Here is an 18,851-nt window from a genome sequence, read left to right as displayed (position 1 = left end):
CTGTTTGTATTTAAACATTTGAGAAGCAGATCTATTTATTTTTATTTTATTGACACAAGTCTCATAAGTCACCGTTTAGAGGCTCTATTTTGTTAGTAGAATTCTAGCTAATTCTAATTATTGTAGGCATGCAGAAATGATAGCATTTTTCTTTTTAAAAAGTAATCCTTATCATTTTATGCTCTATTACTAGTTCACATACTTGCCTGTGTTTGTGCATACATGATTGTGTGTGTGTGTGTGTGTGTGTGTTTATGTTTATTTATTGTTTTCCTTCCATACATATCCCCCTAAGAAGAAGTAGGGACTTGTCCACAACTATATCCCCATAGCCTAAAACCAGGGGTGGTGGAGAGGAGATTACTGAATGCATGATTGGATTTGTAATTATTGACTTCAGATTTTGGGAGGAAATCCAAAGAAATTTTTTTCTTTTCAATTCATCTTTTCCGTTTTTTCAAGTGTCCTCTTTTTATGTTTTGCTTTCTTTTTCTTTTATAGTCAGAGAGGAAGAATTTGGTTTTCAAAACCTATTATGGATATTTGCCTGACTGCTAAAGATGTGGGAAAACATTGCAAAGGACAGCCTGGAGGAACAATTGGGGTCTGGGCCTTGGGGTGCTGACTGGCTTAATACCCGTTCTCTAGAGTCAGTTTTAGGTCAGAGGCTCTGCAGTCTTGGGCTGCCTGAGTTAGCCATTCCACAAGCAACAAAAGACTTTTGAATAGAAATAACCATGAATTTGGAATTCCTTTTGGTGTACATTCCATCTATTTGGCCATAATTAAGAATCTTTTACACCCGAAGTGCATATTTGGCCAATGGAGGTTTTTAACAGCTCCATTGACAAAAGGATGGATGGACATACCTAATCAGAAAGGGTTTTGTGGCTCTGGAATGCAAGAATTACAGAGCTCACAGAGGATTACTCCTGTAGAATGTTTGAACAGGCATTTGGCTAGATGTTTTCTACCATTTTATTTCTGTCTTCTTTAAGAATGAAATAAATTAAAGCAAGGGCTTCCCTGGTGGCTCAGATGGTAAAAAATCTGCCTGCAATGCAGGAGACCTGGGTTCAATCCCTGGGTTGGAAGTTGCCCTGGAGAATGGAATGGCTACCCACAGTATTCTTGCCTGGAGAATTCCATGGACAGAGGAGTCTTGGCAGGCTATAGCCCGTGGGGTTGCAAAGAGTCAGACATGACTGAGCAACTAACACACGCACACACACACACAGATTAAAGCAAAAGGCCCCCATCATTCATATCAAATGTAGTCTATAATAAGATCAGCTAACTTTTATTCTCCCTTTCTGGCTCAGATGGTAAAGAATCCTCCTGCAATGTAGAAGGCCCAGGTTTGATCCCTGGGTCAGAAACATACCCTGAAGAAGGAAATGACAGCCCACTCCAGTATTCTTGCCTGGAGAATTCCATGGACAGAGGAGCCTGATGGGCTACAGTCTGTGGTGTTGCAAAGAGACAAACATGACTGGCTGACTTACAGTTACTACACTAAGTGTGTCCTGGTTGTCTAGACATACCAAGTCATGGAATCATTGAGACTCTATTGAGGCCACTCATTCAGATGTCAATTAGTCTACCTTCTGTTTAGGTATCTTCTGAGCTTACCCAGTCTCTTTTCTCCCATGGCATTGACTTTAATATTTGTAAATGCTGAGTGGGTGCTCATTTAAGTGGCCTTAGAAGGCAGGGTTGCAATGGAAATGATCCCTGCACAGGAAAAGGCATCCTACTGGGAAGAGATGGTTTAAAACAGTGAGTGGGTTGTCAGACATCTTGATTTCTGTTCCCATTGTTGCTTCTGTTGAACTCATGCCGTTGTGACCCCCTTCTCTCTTTGCTGAACTGCGAGTGCTTTGGAGAGTTTCAGTTTATCTGTATGAAATCTCAGACTTGGAGATCGTAGCCCAGAGAGGCTTCTGTACTGGACATGGATGGGACTTTGACTTCCCAAGGTCTTGATTGTTTTTTTTTCATGTAGTCATGACCAGAGGAGTTAGAGTTGCTTGGTTGTTTCTGAGGTTGCCCTCCTATGCCCTCAGCCTGTGACCAAAGTGTACTCACATGGACCAAGCTTTTCCTTGATCAGGATGAATTAGGCACTTGATTTGTACATGCTCTTAGCTCATCTCTCCAAATTCCTTCTGATTCTCTACCCAGCATATGCTTATCGCTTTTCTAAACCAAGTTCTTGATTCTGTCTTTGTCCTGTGAGTCCTAACATTCAGAAACATTTTCATCATCTCAGACTGTTTGAGATGACTGTCCACGTCTGGCACGTGGCCTGCGTGGGTTCACACACATGCTGACACACCCTCCTCTTACAGACACACAGTTACCATGTTTTAAATACTCTCCTTCTTCTCTCTTTTGCACGTAGCATGCCTATCATCTCCGGAGGTAAGGCCTGCCCCATTACACACAAGATGATTGCCACTAACGCAGTGGGTATGGATAGAAAGAGACATCTAGCAGGGTGTTAATAAAGGGCCTGGTGAAGAATAGAGAAATGTCACCCCCAGGTCATTCTTATAGACTGCTTGCAGTTTGCAGTAACCAGGACTGGTGAGGAGGTGGGAGAGGAATGGGGAAAGTGGGTGCACCCCTGTGTTAGGTCAGAGGAAAGGCGATTTCTATACTTGGTTTCCTTTCTGCCTAGGAAATTTAAAAGCTTCTTCTGCTTAGGCAGATTAAGAGCCTTGCCAGCTTTCAATTCCCTCCAAGTTGCGAAGGGTGCATTAAACCTCATCTTCTTGCCAAACAGCCATCTAAATGCCAGAGCCATTGAGTTTGTGAGGCTTTCTTTAGGGTGTATTTCTCTGCCTCTCCCTCTTTGCCTTTGTCTAGGTCTCCGTCCTTATCTTTGTGGCTTGGCATCAGTGCCTGGATAGTCCCCACTTCTGTTTGTCTTGGTTCCTGCCGAGGCTGCCTTGTGCCTTTCATTACCACGTTAACAAACTCGAGTCGTGCCTAACGAGGACGCCTCATACGTTATGCTAATGATCAAGAGACATGTTAATGATATTTTAGAAGCCTAATTAGTGGAATATATAACTATATGCAATTTGGTAATGGACTGTGACAACAAGTTGTTAAAAGGGGGCTTGACAAATCCAGTTGCATGTGGCCTGAGACAAACAGGAGCTGAGAATGGATGAGTGGGAATTGGAAAGGGAGGTGGAGGGAAGGAGGTGTGTCCTGGGGGTGGGAATGCCTATGTCCATTTATGGGGAGGTCAGTCTTCTTATGGATTATTGCTTTCCTATCATCCTTCTACTGTTTCCTAAAACCTTAGGGCTAACTGGATAGAAAGAATTCTGTTAATGTTTCTTAAGCAGTTGCTACTCTTGTTATTGATCATACACATAATCTTTGTTAGAAATGTTATTTTGATTATGTTATTCTTTGCAATACTCCTACTTAGCATTTGTAATAGGGAATGTATATACAGTAGATAGAAGATCAGATCTTGTACCAAAGAGAAATTTTATTGTGTTATAAACCAGCAATCAAAACTATGTAAACTGGGAAATTGTCTGTATTGTGTCTATCAACATTTTGATGCTGTTGGTAGGAGTAAAACTAGGAGTGGTGTGTGTAAAATCGTTCAGCTGTTTGAATGTCATTTTCTCTCAATGAAAGAATTGGTTTGAGGCATATATTTCTTCAACTGGAATCTTCTCTCCTCTAGTACAGTGATTCCCATTTTGTGGGCCATGGACCCTGGGGGGGAGCCATGAAGTTTTTGAAAAGGTTTGGAAAATCCTTACATATACCAAGCATTGTCTATAAACAGAACAATGTCATGTGCTTACACGCAGATACACATATAGATATACCTACTGAAATTCTTTAAATGTATGAGATGCTATTGGGGTTAATAAAATGCATGTTCATGTAAGAAAGCACTTTTCAGTTCCTATTGGCTTTTTGTCATGTGCATCTTTTGTCCAGCTGTAGAAGCTAGAATTAGAATGACTGGATTGTAGTGGTCCTTACAATTTTCTGGCATGAAAAAGTCACAAAGGTTGGGAACTTTCGCCTAGCCTGTTGTCATCAAGAGTGAGTAGCTCGGTTGTATCTGACTCTTTGTGACTCCATGGACTGTAGCCCGCCAGGCTCCTCTGTTCATGGGATTCTCCAGGCAAGAATACTGGAGTAGGTCACCATTCCCTTCTCCAGGGGAGCTTCCCAACCCAGGGATCAAATCTGGTTTGCCTGCATTGCAGGCAGGTTCTTTACCATTTGAGCCATCAGGAGAGAAAAGCTGCTTATAAAAATTTCAGCAAATAGCTTTTACTTTTGGCAACTATTTTACTTCTAGAAAGCGTATTTGTGAAAACTACCTAAGTGTTGCCTGTTTCTCCAGTGGCTCTTATTATAAATCTGGAAGTAGAAGCCAGGCGGGCTCTAGTCCATGGAGTTGCAAAGAGTTGGGCATGCCTGAGCACACATGCAGTGGTTCCATAGGGTAGAAAAGTCCCCACAGTCAGAATTGAATGATTTTCCTACAGAACATGTTATGCCACAACTTAACAATATAGATTTTTTTTTTTATGTATGTATATTTATTTCTGAAGTATAGTTGATTTACAATATCAGTTTCAGGTGTGTGTGTGCCTACTTGTGCCCGATTCTTTGTGACCCCATGGACGGTAGCCCACCAGGCTCCTCTGTCCGTGGAATTTTCCAGGCAAGAATGCTGGAGTTGGTTCCCATTTCCTCCTCCAGAGGATCTTCCTGACCCACATATCAAACCGCATCTCTTGCGTCTCCTGCTTTGGCAGCAGTTTCTTTACCACTCGTGCCACCTACAGAATAGCAGTTCAGTTCATATATGGTAATACACTTCAGATGTGCTTCCCTTCCCTTATAGGTTATTGTAAAATATTGAGTATAGTTATACAATAAGTCCTTAATGGTTATCTAGTTTATGTAGTATGTGTATGTTAATCCGAACCTCCTAATTTATCACTCCCTCACCCTTTTTCCCTTTTGGTAACACATACATACACATAGACACACACACATACACACACACATATATATATATATATACACACACATAGAAATATATTTTATTGTATGTATACCAACAATAGAATATTACTCAGTCATAAAAAAGAAAGAAATATTGCCATGTACAATAATATGGATGGACCTAGAGATTATTATACTAAGTGAAGTAAGTCAGACAGATAAATATCATATGATATCACTCATATGTAGAATCTAAAAAAAAAAAAAAAGATACCGTTTACAGAAGAATGGAAACAAACTTCTTGGCCAACCCAGTATTCCAGAACAGAGACTCACATAGACGCTTGAGCCCAGCAGTGTACACTGGGCACTAGCTCATGGGAACGTCAGTTCTGAAAACTTGTTCTCTCTTATTTTTTGGTCTAGAATGAAAATGCCTAAGAGAGCTAGGCTTGCAGTATCCCACTTCACCACCAGGGAAAGCTTTTAGAAGCACACATTCAGTGTGAACTTGTCTCAAGTTTGTAACTTCCTCATGGAAAAAGACAGCTATAGAGGCAAAGAAGCTTAGTGTTTTGGGCACCAATTCTATACTCTTGAAATGTGTTTTCTCAGGTTATTGGCAATGAGGTGTGTTTGTGGTTTTTCTTTGGCCATTCTTGCAAAGGCAGGATGCCCTATTACTGTTGAGGAATGTGGAAAGGGATAGATTTCTTTGTTTGGGTTTTATTATTTACTGAGCACTACCCCTGTTAGGTGTTATTCACTGGCTCAAGCTTCGTCATATAACCTTCCTCTTTGTTGGTCCTAGGACATGGGCTTGGGGACAGAATGGCTTCCCATAGTGATGCTTATATTAAAATTTGAGGTTGTCTTCGTTTGGCTTACCCTTTGTTACCTAAAGGATTGATTGTAAAAAGAAAGAAGGAAAAATGTATCACTACACTTATTAAATTGTGCCCTTTTGACATCGAGACATTTAGTCTTCTAAATTTAGGCACTGCCCATCACTGTGCTTGTGATAAATGCTTGCTGGTGAGAGAACTTGTCTTTTAAGGGACATAGTAGTTAGTGGTTGTCTTTTGAGAATTGTGCTGAGAAGACCTACCTGGAATTCCCTTTTGAATTCAGTGAGTCAAAAATACTGTGTGGTTATTATACTAAGTGAAGTAAGCCAGACAAAGACAGATATCATGTGGTATCATTTAGATGCTGAATCTAAAAAAAAAAAAATGATACAAATGAACTTTTTTACAAAACAGAAATAGACCCACAAACATAGAAAAGAAACTTTCGGTTACCAAAGGGGAAAGGAGAAGGGGGAAACTAGGAGTTTGGACTTAATGCATACATGTTACTATGTATAAAACATATAATCAACAAGGACCTACTGTACAGAACAAGGAACTATACTCAACGTTTTGTAATAACCTATAAGGGAAAAGAATCTGAAAAAAGTATACGTATTTGAATCATTGTGCTATATATCTGAAGCTAATACAACGTGATAAATCAACTATACTTCAATAAAAAAATAATCAAATTTTTGTAAAAAAAAATCTAAAAATGCTGTGTGGTTTTGGTGTTCTGAGAAACTTGTGTTCTTTTTCCTCTTGTGTTCTGTCTTCTCTCCCTCTTTGACTGTAGCCAGCATTCAGACGTCAGAGATACGGATTCCCACCTTTGAGGCCTTGGGTATAACAGTTCCTGCTTTCTGTATGTAAGGTTTCAGTGCTCGTGCAGCCTTGTACATTCCACCACTTCAGCATCCCCAGGTTTCAGCTGAGCATCATTCTGTTCATTTTCTTTTTCTATTTCCTCTATATTTTTATTGATAAAGCACTAGAGGAAGATTATGTATGAACTCAGAATTCTGTTATTACATCTGATGTTTGTTTCCAGTTAAAAATGAGAACTAATTTTGAGGAGGGAGGCAGAAAGGGAAAAAAAAGTTTATAAGTGAGCCAGTGGCAAAAGCACATTCATTGTCAGTGTCTTTCTCACTGAGTCGTTTGAAGCTGGGAAAATTAGCAGCCGCTTTGAAGCTAAGAAGATCTTTCATCTTTGTGTGTATGAATGTATGTGTGTGTGTGTGTGTGTGTGTGTGTTAATATTAAGCTGAGATTCTTTTTCTTGCCACTTATTTGGTTTTTCTGCTAATAATGAAATTATAATGAGATCCCTGATGGGATTAAAAAAAGAAAGAAAAAACACCTCACATGAATTATCCTGTTTCCCCCTCTCCCTCCTTCTGCCTTTCTGTAAAAATCTATTCTGTATAATAGGCCTTTGTCTCTGGATTTGAAACAGAATTGAAAAAGGCCAGGAGTCGGAAGTGCCCCCATTGTTCCTTTAGGGGCTAGGATACAAAGTTTTGTTGAGCAGGGAATGCTCTCTTTTCTTCCACCTCCCAGTCATGTTCCTCCCTGGACCCTGTCACCCCATCCTCCAGCTGCCCCCCTCCCACCCACCCACTTTGAGTGGGGACAGGCTGAAGGCCTTCCTTGGGGGTTTTTGCAGGCCAAATGTTTGGTTTATTTGAGGGGTACATACTTCCTCTCCCCGTTATAGCTTTAAGCATTCATAACTTGGTCTTTTATAAAGGGACCAAATATCTGACTTGATTGGCAGAAATTGGGTGTTTTGAAACCCTGGGAAAACCTTGTTCAGGATGGTTTTGTGGTGGCAGGTTTCCCTCCCATCACCTCGCATTCCTGTCCCCTTGTCCTTTTATCAGTAGGGCTTTGGTAAACCTGATGAAGGAGGGCTCATTGCTCTGGCTGAGAGTTCCTTGTCCAGGCCTGGGTTTCTCCACGTGGGTGAGTAGATGGAATCCTTGGTGGAATAAATCTCTGTACAGGCTGTTCAAGACAGATGCAGTTTTCTAATTTCAGAATTTCTCTCTGTAGAAAAGGCAATGTTGTGGTTGATTCCAATGAACAGTTTAAGCCTTGGCAACTCTCAATTTCAGAAAGTTCTTCCCTAATTCTGCTTCAGTGTTTTGTCTGAAGTCAGGGATAGCCGGCTGCTGTGTTGGTCTTAGTACTCTAGAAAAATGAGGTGTGAAAAATGGGAGGGATGAGTATGCCTTGCCTCCCTCTGTGGCTTGGTCAAAGGCTATTTCCTGAATATATTCCATGTTTAGGTTTCTTTCTGATGAATGCCAATGACCAGTTTCAGGACCTCACTCCCATTCATGTCCGTAGGTTCCCCCTCTCTTTCTTCCTTCTCACCATTAAACAGGTATAATAAAGCGGGGGAATCTTTACAGTTGGTGATTTTATATCATAGATCAAAGATCAAAGCAGAGGAATACACAGCAACCGTAAAATTAACTGCTTTTTCAATTTTACAATGCTTTCAGTGATAGAGAATCTTATAAATTTAATATTAATTAAACACTTAGCTTTTAACCTCCTCCTGCATCTACTTTTGGCTGGTGGCTGGGAAAAATTAATTGGGCATCTTAAATCTTGTGTTACTCACGCTTTGACAGGAGGGGTTTCAAAAGCACTTATAACTTTAGCAGAATGCACTTTGGAGCATTTGTCCTTCCACTCACCTAATTGAAAATGCCTTTTTTCCCCCTTAAGGTAAAATGAACCATTTGCTAATTTTCTTTTTTTAAAGAAATATAACTTATAGTCTCCTTTCCTAGCCTGAGCTTTAACTCAGCCTCTTGGCACATTTAACACTTCACAAAATGGAAGCCGTTGAACTTCCATTATTATAAATTACTTTTTGATTTTGGATTGTGTTGGGACACACGTGTAGCTGGTAGTTGCTTGGCCTGATCATCATGTCACCTGCAGCCTCTGGGTGTTCAGTTTGGCGAGAGTTGCCTCCTGCTTCAGAGAGCATGGCTTACCATGGCAGTGCTGAGCCCACATGGTGACTCAGATGGAGCTCAAGAATGGACCCTCAGTAGTAGGACAGGAGAGTCAGAATAGCAGAGAAAGAAATAATATTCTACCTGAAGGACGTCCCAAGAGATAGGGAGCCACTGTGTTGGACAAGATATTTTGAGAATGCTCCACTTGATTGTTCATGTTTCCTGGACTACTGAAGGGACTGAACTTGGCCTTTAGTTAGGGGATGGGTGTTAGTCTGTCTTTAGTAGCCAGGCAAGTATCCGTGTCTGTGCTTCAGAAATGGCTCAGTAGAAATAATAATAGGGCTTCCCAGGTGGCGCAGTGGTAAAGAATCTGCCTTCCAATGCAGGAGATGCAAGAAATGTGAGTTTGGTCCCTGGGTCAGGAAGATCCCTGGGGTAGGAAATGGCAACCCACTTCAGTATTCTTGCCTGGAAAATTCCATGGAGAGAGGAGCCCGATGGGCTGCAGTCTGTGGGGTCACAAAGAATTGGACACGACTGAGCACAACTCAGAAATAATAACACCAATCCATTGCATCTTTATAGTTTTTTTTCTCCAGTGAGTGTGGAGTACTTTAATCCATACATATCACTGCAAAAGTACTTAGAGGTGGGCTCTGAGTCTAAGCAAGCTGGTTTCCTGCTGGGACCATGCATTTGAAACTGGTGGCCTGGAGTTACAAGAAATAGAGCACAGGCTCCAAGAAGGCATCTTTCTGTCCTTGTTTTAATTTCAGGTGACTGAGAAGTAGGACCTTCATTGCTTTTGGGGGATGTCTGTTGTTAACACAGTGTGCAATGGAGTTCCCCAGGGTTATGTGCACCTCACCTTGAAAAAACTAAATTTGGGAAAACTAAATTTGGGAGAAAAGAAATGAAAGGAGTCATTTACTTTACAAAAATGTTTTTAAAATTCCTCTCTAAAATTGTTTACTATAGGTTCGCTTTAATGGCTAAGTCTTCTAGTCCTATAGTCTTCTAATAAGACTCTAAATCAATTTATGGCCCGTGCTTCAGGAGCATATTTCTGGGGGTAAGGTAAGGGACATAGACTCAGAGCATAGCGGTCTCTTATCTTCTGCACTGAGCTGCAATGGTCCTTGCTCTTCAAGTCCCAAACAGTCACTTTGACAATCCCTGATGGCAGTAGGAAAATGGTTAATCCAACTGTGAAATAATAAATTAGTTGTGAAGTCACCACTAGAACTGAGATTCCTAGCTTTATGCACCTGGTTGGTCTTAATCCCTGTGAAACCATCACTGTTCCTTCTCATTGCAGCTGAGCTTTCTGAACCTTTTAAGAACTGAATTGGTGGGATGTGGAATTTGATAGCCAATAAATTAAGGATATTGGTAAATTTAACGACTCTATTAGAAGATGGCATTTGCAGAATCAGAGCAACATTTGCTTGTGTGTTTGTGAGTGTATCTGCAGAAATCCTTTATATATGTATCACTCTGTTTTTCTATCTATCTAGAGCTATATGATATGTGGGGTGCTATAAAATTTTTAGTGCCTTAGTTTGGGTTGACCGCCTTATTACTCACGAGTGAGCTATACAGGTCTTCCTTAACAAGTGGCCATAAAGGCTTTACAGCACCCCTTACACCGTCACATATTTTTGTTTAGGCCACATATTGTCTTTTTCTTTTTAAGTCTCCCTTTGCTCATGTCCCTCTCAAGTACCTTTGTTGCCATGGCAACAGTTCCATCATGGCTTAGGGTGGAGCAGACTGACAGTCCTCCTGCAAGCTTCTTGAAGTCAGTGCTTGTTTGAGTTGACCTCCAACATGCTGCCGGGGCCAGGGCTGGGGCCCTTAGCCTGGTCATCAGTGTCGCTTTCATTCTCTTAGTATCTCTTTAGTATATTTGCTTATTTGACTGCTGTGGCTGTTCCTACATTAATCATTCTCCATGTCTTCATGGACCTGTCCTCTAAGGAATGTGAAGAAGCTGGCACTCATGATCCAAAAATCAAAAGTTAACATTGAATATTTTGAGTTAAACTTGGAGCTGTGTAAGTGGCTGGCTACTTAGGAAATACTGAGGCCAGACGGAAGGAGGAATGGAGCCCTCTGCTTATCAAAGTTGTCTTCTGAGTTCCTCCCAGGCACCTTTTCTGCAAGTTACCATATGCATTTTTAGGTCCTCCTTCTCTCTCTCTAAGGTTGTCTACTTGCAGCAGATTTTCCCATTCCTTGACTCATGGACTGTTAGTGTTGGATAGGAGTCCTAGAATTAAGTCCAGCCCACTCATTGCATTTATAGGAAACTGAGGTGCAAAGGGCCATGTGGCTTGTTGAGGTCACTCAGCATGTAGGAAACTTGCCCAGCTGGGATGAACACCTCTGTCTCCTGGTCCCAAGCTGGACTTCATCTTTGCCATGATTACTTGATTCTTTAACATAGAAATTATTCAAAAGGTTTTACTGTCAGGCCAAGTTTCCCATCAAGCCACCTCAGCATTTCTGTTAAATGTGGTGGTAGCTGTAGTAGCGAGTTCATTTGGCAGAAGTAGACAGGTGGTGAGGCTGTGCCTCCAAATTTCTCAATTCTTTTCCCAATGAGAAGGTTGGCTTGCCAACTCCTTGATAGAAAGTAGTAGTTCCTGTAATCTGTTATCTCAGCCACATTTGGGATGCTTGTATGTATGACTCCGTCTATTTATATATTTTATATGGGCAATATTTTGACTGTTTCTTTTTTGAAAGACAGTGTGAATGAGTATGCCAAAAATCACAGATGATATGAAAAACGCTATCAAAAAAAAAAAACCCCACTTTTTCGGGAAGGTGAATAAAACGGCCCTAGGACAATGTGAAATTTGCTCTGATGTTCTTTCATGAGGTCATTAAGAAAGCTAGTGCTTGTGATCGACGTAGGGGTGCTTCTGGACATCAGTGACTCTGATTGGGGAAAAGACTTCAAATCTGAGAGTCTTGGCAAAGAAAGCAAGATTTGTTGAATCTATTCTTGGATGACGTGAAGAAGGATCCTGAATATATTTTTCTTTTCTGACTTTCTTAAGTTTGAGGTATTTTATAGGCCTGGGGTAAGGGGCATTTTAGGAGAAAGGTCTCTTTTAGATCTTCTGGGTTTTCTGACCTGTAGGCATGTGTGTGTGTGTTAGTCACTAGTTGTGTCAGTCTTTGCTACCCCATGGACTTATAGCCCAGGCTCCTCTGACCATGGAATTCTCCAGGCAAGAATACTGGAGTGGGTTGCCATTTCCTTCTCCAGGGGATCTTTGTGACCCAGGAATCGAACCCATGTCTCCTGCATTGCAGACAGATTTTTTGCCCTCTGACCTACCAGGGAAGCCCTGACCTGTGGGCATGGTGCTCATGTATTTGAATAGGCAGTTTTTATATATAGGTCGCCCATGATAATTAGTGATTTTCCATTGATCCATCTGTCAATCAAGTGACACTATAATGTTCCATGTGATACATTTTTCTGTTTCCCAAACACTAGGGAAAAGAGAAAGCAGATGAAATGAGGTTATCGGTACAAAGCACACTGAATGATCCTGAAAGAGTTATTGTTTCTATTTAACAGATGAGGAAACTGAGCCCCAGAGAGAATAAATAAAGTGGCTAATCTCCTGTGACTAGTAAGTGACAAAACTTAGATTTCTTGGATACAAACCTACAAAACTTTTCCTCTTGGTCACACTGCCCCCACTAGATACTTGGCAGTACTCTCTTGCAGTCTTTGGATCCTTTGCTTTTATCATGTGCTGAATTCCTTCCTCCACAACTCATAGTAAAATAAGAATGGCAAGCATTTGGCATCATCACACAAAAGCCCGGGAGTCTCACCTTCCTATAAAGACACCTTGTCTGCTCTAGCGGATTTCCGGGTAGTTTGATGTCACTGACGAGTGGATTATGAAATAGCAGCACGTGGGCTCCATCAGGGAGATGTAGGTACCTGACAGAAATTGAGGGGTAGGGAGGGAAAGAAGGAAGAAGCAAATATATTAAACCCAGAGTTGCTTATTCTTTTTCTTTCAGATTAATGTATATAGCTGTTACCACACTTTTTTAAAAATATAACTTTTAAAAGCCTCCATCTGGCTTAAGTGCTAGATGAAAGTTCTGGTTAAAATAAAACAAGTAGTTTTATAAACCTAGTGGCAGAGAGAATTTTTTTTCTACAATTTTCAGAGTACTTTATGAACAAACTTAAATGTCTTTAGATGTAAACAATGTAGAGAAGCTAGAAACTATAGCTCTCAGATTCATGTAATAAAAGCATGGGGGCTACAGAAGGGGGACAAAAAAATTAAATAAAAGAGGAGAGTAAACGCTATCACTCTGTGCTGACCCTTTTACTGAGATAAGGGGCAAAGCATAAATATTCCACACAGAGAGTGACAAGTCCACTTACTTAATTCATTATTTATTTTACTTATTGGAGAAGCTGCTTAGCCTCTGGGCATATTTACAAGTGTGATAGAGAAAAGACAGACTCTGCCATTACTGTTTACAGTCCACAATAGATAATATATAAACAGGACATATTGTCGTTGTAGACAGACTCTTGCATCAGCTGCACTTTGAAGACACAAGAGAAAAGCAATTAAGATGCATGTGAAGTCACTGAGATAAATCAGTATTCATAGCCAATGAAGGAAAATAATACAAATCGAGGAATTGGAAATGGATTTGATTCCACATTTGACTGTTTTCGTAGTTCAAAACAGGATTTTGGAAGCCAGTGTGGCTGCAGCACAGTCAGGAACCAGGCGATCAGTGTTGTGACTTGCTTGTTCCATAAGCCGAGCCTGGGCAACACTCAGTAACCCCCCTCACCTTCATGGACCATCAGCCGGAGAGAGGCAAATTAGGGAAGTGGCATAAGCCACAAATCACAGGCTGTTGTGAGATTCAGTCTGACCCTTAGCATCATTTTATCTGAGTCCTCTTGGATTTAATGGGATTCCTTTCACACTACCCCTCTCTCTGGACAAATACTGATACGGTTATCACCATGATTACTTGGGGCTGACCTAGTACCCTTCTGCCCTGAAACCATAGGACCTTGCCATGGCCTCAGCATCAGTAGCCCTGGCAGCACCTCATTGACTCGGCAGAACCAGAGTTGAACTTACAAAGAAGGGAAGTATCCTTTAGTGCCCCCACTGCCCTCACCCCCTTCATTTTCATTATGCTCTTTCTCCCCTCTGTGATGCTACCCATTACTCCCAAGGAATTAAAAGCTCAGATATTCTGATTTCAGAGGGAGGTAGGGAAGAAGTCAGGTGTGGCTGTGAGAAGAGTGAGACCTGGTGTACCTGTCCTCACGTTCATAGCACAGCTTTTCTCCTGCTGAACATGGGAGGGAGAGAAAAGCCAGACTCTGTGACTTTGAGTGTATAGGTTTTCATAATCCATAAATAATTTCGGGAATGAAAGATATCCAGTTAGTGTAGAATAGGCAGAATGCCCACTAGGTATTCATCACTGCTCAAGACCTGTGTTTAAGCTTTTTTCTCAATTTATTGCTTTATATCAACTATCCCAGCCCACTTACAACAAGACCTTTCTAATGATGAAGAGACTGGGGAGAATCAGTGGCCTGGATGCATTAGATCCATATGGTGTGTATGGTGTAGGGAACAAGCAACCTGGACTCACTGCTGCTCTCCACAAGCATGACGGTTGTGGAAAGGGAGAAATGGAAGCACAGAATGAAGTATTTGGGTGACTGAGAATAACCTAAAAAGTGGAATATTGATTTTATGGTGTTTGGACCTTCAACCTGCTCACATAGATCTAGAAGAAAACTTAGAAATCCCCAACCAGTTTGTTTTACAGAGAAGAAAGCCCAGGGTGGATGTTAACTCACTTGAGTTCATACACTTAGTTAGTGGTATAGCTTGACTCCGGACCAGTTTTCATGAGTGCATATCCACTGTACTACACTCTCTATGTGGAATGTCCTCAAATGAATGGTGTTGACTGACTTTTTATTGTTTTTCTCAGTCATCTCCTTTTCTCTTTTTATGTTATTAAGTGTCACATCATCTTCTATTATTAATATTTTCATTGTCAGGTCCATTTTGTTCTTATTCAAGGGTCCCAACATGGATTGTGTCTTATATCTGGTAGAATTTGAATGGAATTGACGGAGGATGTGATCGTGTAGTAGGTAAGAGCCTGGTATTGGACTCTTGACAGCCAGGGTTTGAATCCCAGCTCTGCCATTTATGTGCTAGGTGACTTGGACATATTGCTTAACCTCTCTTTGCTTCAGTATCTATTTGATAGGAAGGATAACAGTGGTATCTGTTTCATAGATATCTTTCTCATAGTTAATATTCCTAAAGCCATTGAAACAGCACCTGGCACATGTTAAGCCTCGTAGGATTGTATTTATTTTCATCATTTTCCAGCACTGGCCTTGAGCTACCTAAAAGGTTATATCATTTAATCTCCATTTAACCAAAGAAGGAACACATTTGTAACAGTCCTGGATAACCGTTCCTCAGCTCTCTGTAGCCTTTGAGAGCCAGCTCACCACCACCTGTGTGAGCTTTGTCTTCTGGACCTGTACACAATACGTCTGTTCTTTCTTCTGCTTCGGAGATAGCTTCTAAGTTCCTCACTGAATATTCCTTCTGCTTTCTTAGAACCTATAGTTGTAGGTATCAGGGAGATTCGACCAGAGGCTCCTTCAGGGATGTTGTGGCCAGGTGTCACCCAAGAGGCTGAGGTTGGTGCAGCTGGTTTTCAGCAGGACCTGGCCTGGTTCCACACCTGCTGGGGTATACCTTGGACTGATGATTATTCTAAAGCACTGGTGCAGGTGAGAGCTGTAAAGAAATAAGAGTTACCATTTCCCTCTTCCTTTGTGATGCCTTAAAAATGGTATTTCATAAAGGATTCGAAAAGAGAGTACTTTTTGAACTTGACCTACTGTTGAAACTGTCTGACCTGGACTGCTGTAGCAGTGCTTCACGTCTGTTTGTTCTTCCCTTCCTCTCACGATGCCCATCGGGTTCTGTTTCTGGAACACAAATTGCCCACATTTGTTGTACTGTCTGTTGGATGACTGTCCGCTCAAAAAGGGAAGTGTCAGCTTCCTATTAAGGTAACTACCGCCATCCTAGGGGCACAAACTTTCTTTTCATGCAGCGCTAGAGTGGAAGGTCAGGACTCTGTTGGATATTGTTTAGGGTCCTTTTCCAGGTATGTGTTTTTGGGGAGAACAAAACCTGTTAGTTATTTCCTAGCCTGTCAGGACTTGGAAAGGCCCAAACATTGCATGTGGGAGCCTACCTTGGAGTGTGTTCCATGCGCCTTGTTGAACGTTGCTCTGCCTGGGTCTGTCGCCTGGCCCCCCAGCCTCCTCACGTCTTCATAAGTGACAAGACGCTGCGGTATCTGTCTTTAGAGATGGCAACTCTGAACAGGAGTTAGCTCTGGGGATGCAAATACCCTGAGCCTCCTTTCTTTCCCCTTCTAGGAGGCAGAGATGCAGCTTAGAGAAGGTGGAAGTGTGTGTGGGGGGAGGGGGGGTGAGAGCAAGGGTGGGGGTGGGGAGGAAGGGAGGAACAACTGTAAAAAATGTTAATTTATTAATCACTGAATATATAGCAGTTCATCTGAAATGCTGTTGCTATGCCAACACCCTGGGAGTTTATTTTCTTAATCCAAGAGAGGAGCTCTCAGTCCCCTGCTCCCCTGCTGTGTCATTTGAATTTGCTGCTGCCACCGCTGCCATCGTGGTATCTGTTTTAAAAAGTGTTGGGGGGGTGTATGTGGGGGAAGGGGGGAGTGTGTGGAGGAGAACTGGGCTGAACCACCAAAGCAGTCATATGCAAAGCAGCAAGAGGCCTTTCTCCATACGACTTAGTAAAAATGACACAAATTAATATACTCTACTTAAACCAGACCAAGATTAATGGTTCTCTTTCAGTGCAGCTTAGCCCAACTGTCACTCGACAGGCGTTTGTCGGACAAAATCAACACTAATCAACATTTATTCGTCTCTTGCCCTTGGGTCTGAAGAGCGCGAGCGGGCTGCACCATTCTCCCGCGCGGCTCGCCACGCTTTTCACCCTCCATCCAGCTCGTCCATACATCACCCTTCCTCCTGGTGCCTCTCCTCGGACGGATCCACACACTCAGCTATCAGGGTACATTAGAGGCATGATAGATTTTCTGTTTTAATTTACATCTATTATGTTACAACATAACAGATTTTGATTCAGGCGAGACCAGTGTCTCCTATAGCCAGACTCCTTGGGAGGATTTCTGCATTAACTTATTAAGGTTCGTTAGGATGCAGCTTCAAATAGACTCCTTCTCTCTCTCTCTCCCTCTCCCCCTGACCTTCTTTCTCTCTAACATGCTCAGTAAAGATGTCTGGGTGCACCTTATTCACAAGCACAGCTTATTCTTTTTAGACTTGGCTTCCTGTGCTGGGTCACATGAGGCTGGCTGGGTTCCTCCCTTACTTTCTGATTGGACTTTGATCAGCCAACAGTGGGAGCTGTAAGCTCCCTTCCCTGCCTGGGCTAATGGGCTCTGACAAATCTGGTGGCCTGGAGTCACTGGGCACCCCCTCCCAGGCTTCAGTCTTAGCCCCTAGCGTCTTTTTTTTTTTTTATCTCTCTCTTTTTCCTTTTGATCTCAGTTACAGTTGTATTTTATTTTTACTGAAACACAGGCCTATAGAAATGGGGGGGAAAAGAGCAAACAAAATTGGTTGAGCTAACTAAGGAAAGGTAGTTGAAAGGGTGACTGAGGGAGTGGATCTGAGTGACTGCTTGCCTTTCTTTGTGACCATCTTGAAAACATCTCATTTCAGCTTGGAACATCAGGGATGAGGCCAGCTTGTTTCAAGCTGGTGTGTGGGATCTTGTATTTATAGTTCCCTTGTAGAATTCCTTTCCACCTCATGTATGAAATTGGCTTTTTATTTTCATCCTCTCTCCCCTTCCTTTCATGAGTGCTGTAGTGTTGAGGACCTCTTTTATTTGGTGATACAGTGTTTACCCATGATTTTTTGGTCAGACTAGAATGTTTTATGGCTGTTGACTAAAGCCACATTCAGCTCTAGCTATTGAGTCACCTATTTGCTGACTGTAGAGAAGAGAACAGAAATCCTCCCATCTGGTTGGGTCCTTTTACCCTGGGTTACCTTATGTGTGGACACCATGGCTTTGTCAGACATCCAGGAAGGACTGTAGCTTTCTTCTCAAATTGGCTGTAACACTAGATCCTGGGCCACTTAGAAGGCACACGTTTTTTCTGCCAAGCCATTGATTCTAAACTGCAGTAAGATTCCTTTTGTGGTCACAAATGCAGAGAAACCAGGGGCTGAGTTGGAAATGTGTGGTTTGTGTGTATTTGAGTGTGGCTGCCGAAGTGTAGGATATGTTAGGAGGAGAGCTTAGCACTTTCATTTTGGTGTCTTATTACGTAGCAATAAAGTAAATGACGCTTAGTATAACTTTGCACATAGAGAACTGGAGCTCAATTTAAGAAACAAAACTCCACCCACAGGAGTACTCAGTATCTTGAACTTGGGAAACGGACCTTGTTAATTTTAATGATGGGAAAAATTCTCTAGCAGGGACTCAGATGATGATGAAATACCAATAAGGTTATTTGCTTTGGATGATCTCACTGAATTTGGAGTAGAATCTGAATGATGCTTGGAAAATTTTCTAAAATCCTGCAAAGATATTTAGAAGGGAATACATATGCCCCCTATGGTGTTAAGAGATAGATTGCGTGGTGGGCATAGCAGAACTTGTTCTTGTTCTTCTCAAAGGGGCTGTTAGAAAAGTTAACGTATTTAAAAGTTGAGTTGAAATAAAACTGAAAGAAAAAAATACACGAGCATGATTCTTATGTGCGTCTAGCTTGAAAACAATAAAACTGGGACTATAGAGGCTGTGACAGTTGGCTGGAGCCAAGGGCTGCTGAGTTCAAGTGCATGCTGGGACACTAACTT

At 41.7% G+C, this 18,851-nt stretch overlaps 1 protein-coding gene across 6 annotated transcripts in view; it reads left to right on the top strand.

Moving 5' to 3' along the window:
• The window catches only part of PBX1 (PBX homeobox 1), a 329,982-nt gene that overhangs the window by 58,237 nt on the left and 252,894 nt on the right, over positions 1-18,851 (top strand). The gene's annotated exons all lie outside the window — the stretch shown is intronic.

Source organism: Giraffa tippelskirchi, chromosome 5 (assembly GCF_054371585.1).
Source record: "Giraffa tippelskirchi isolate mGirTip1 chromosome 5, T2T-mGirTip1v1.2.pri, whole genome shotgun sequence".
Classification (NCBI taxonomy): Eukaryota; Metazoa; Chordata; class Mammalia; order Artiodactyla; family Giraffidae; genus Giraffa; species Giraffa tippelskirchi.
Note: the sequence above shows the minus strand (reverse complement) of the source record. Positions and strands in the feature narration are given on the sequence as shown.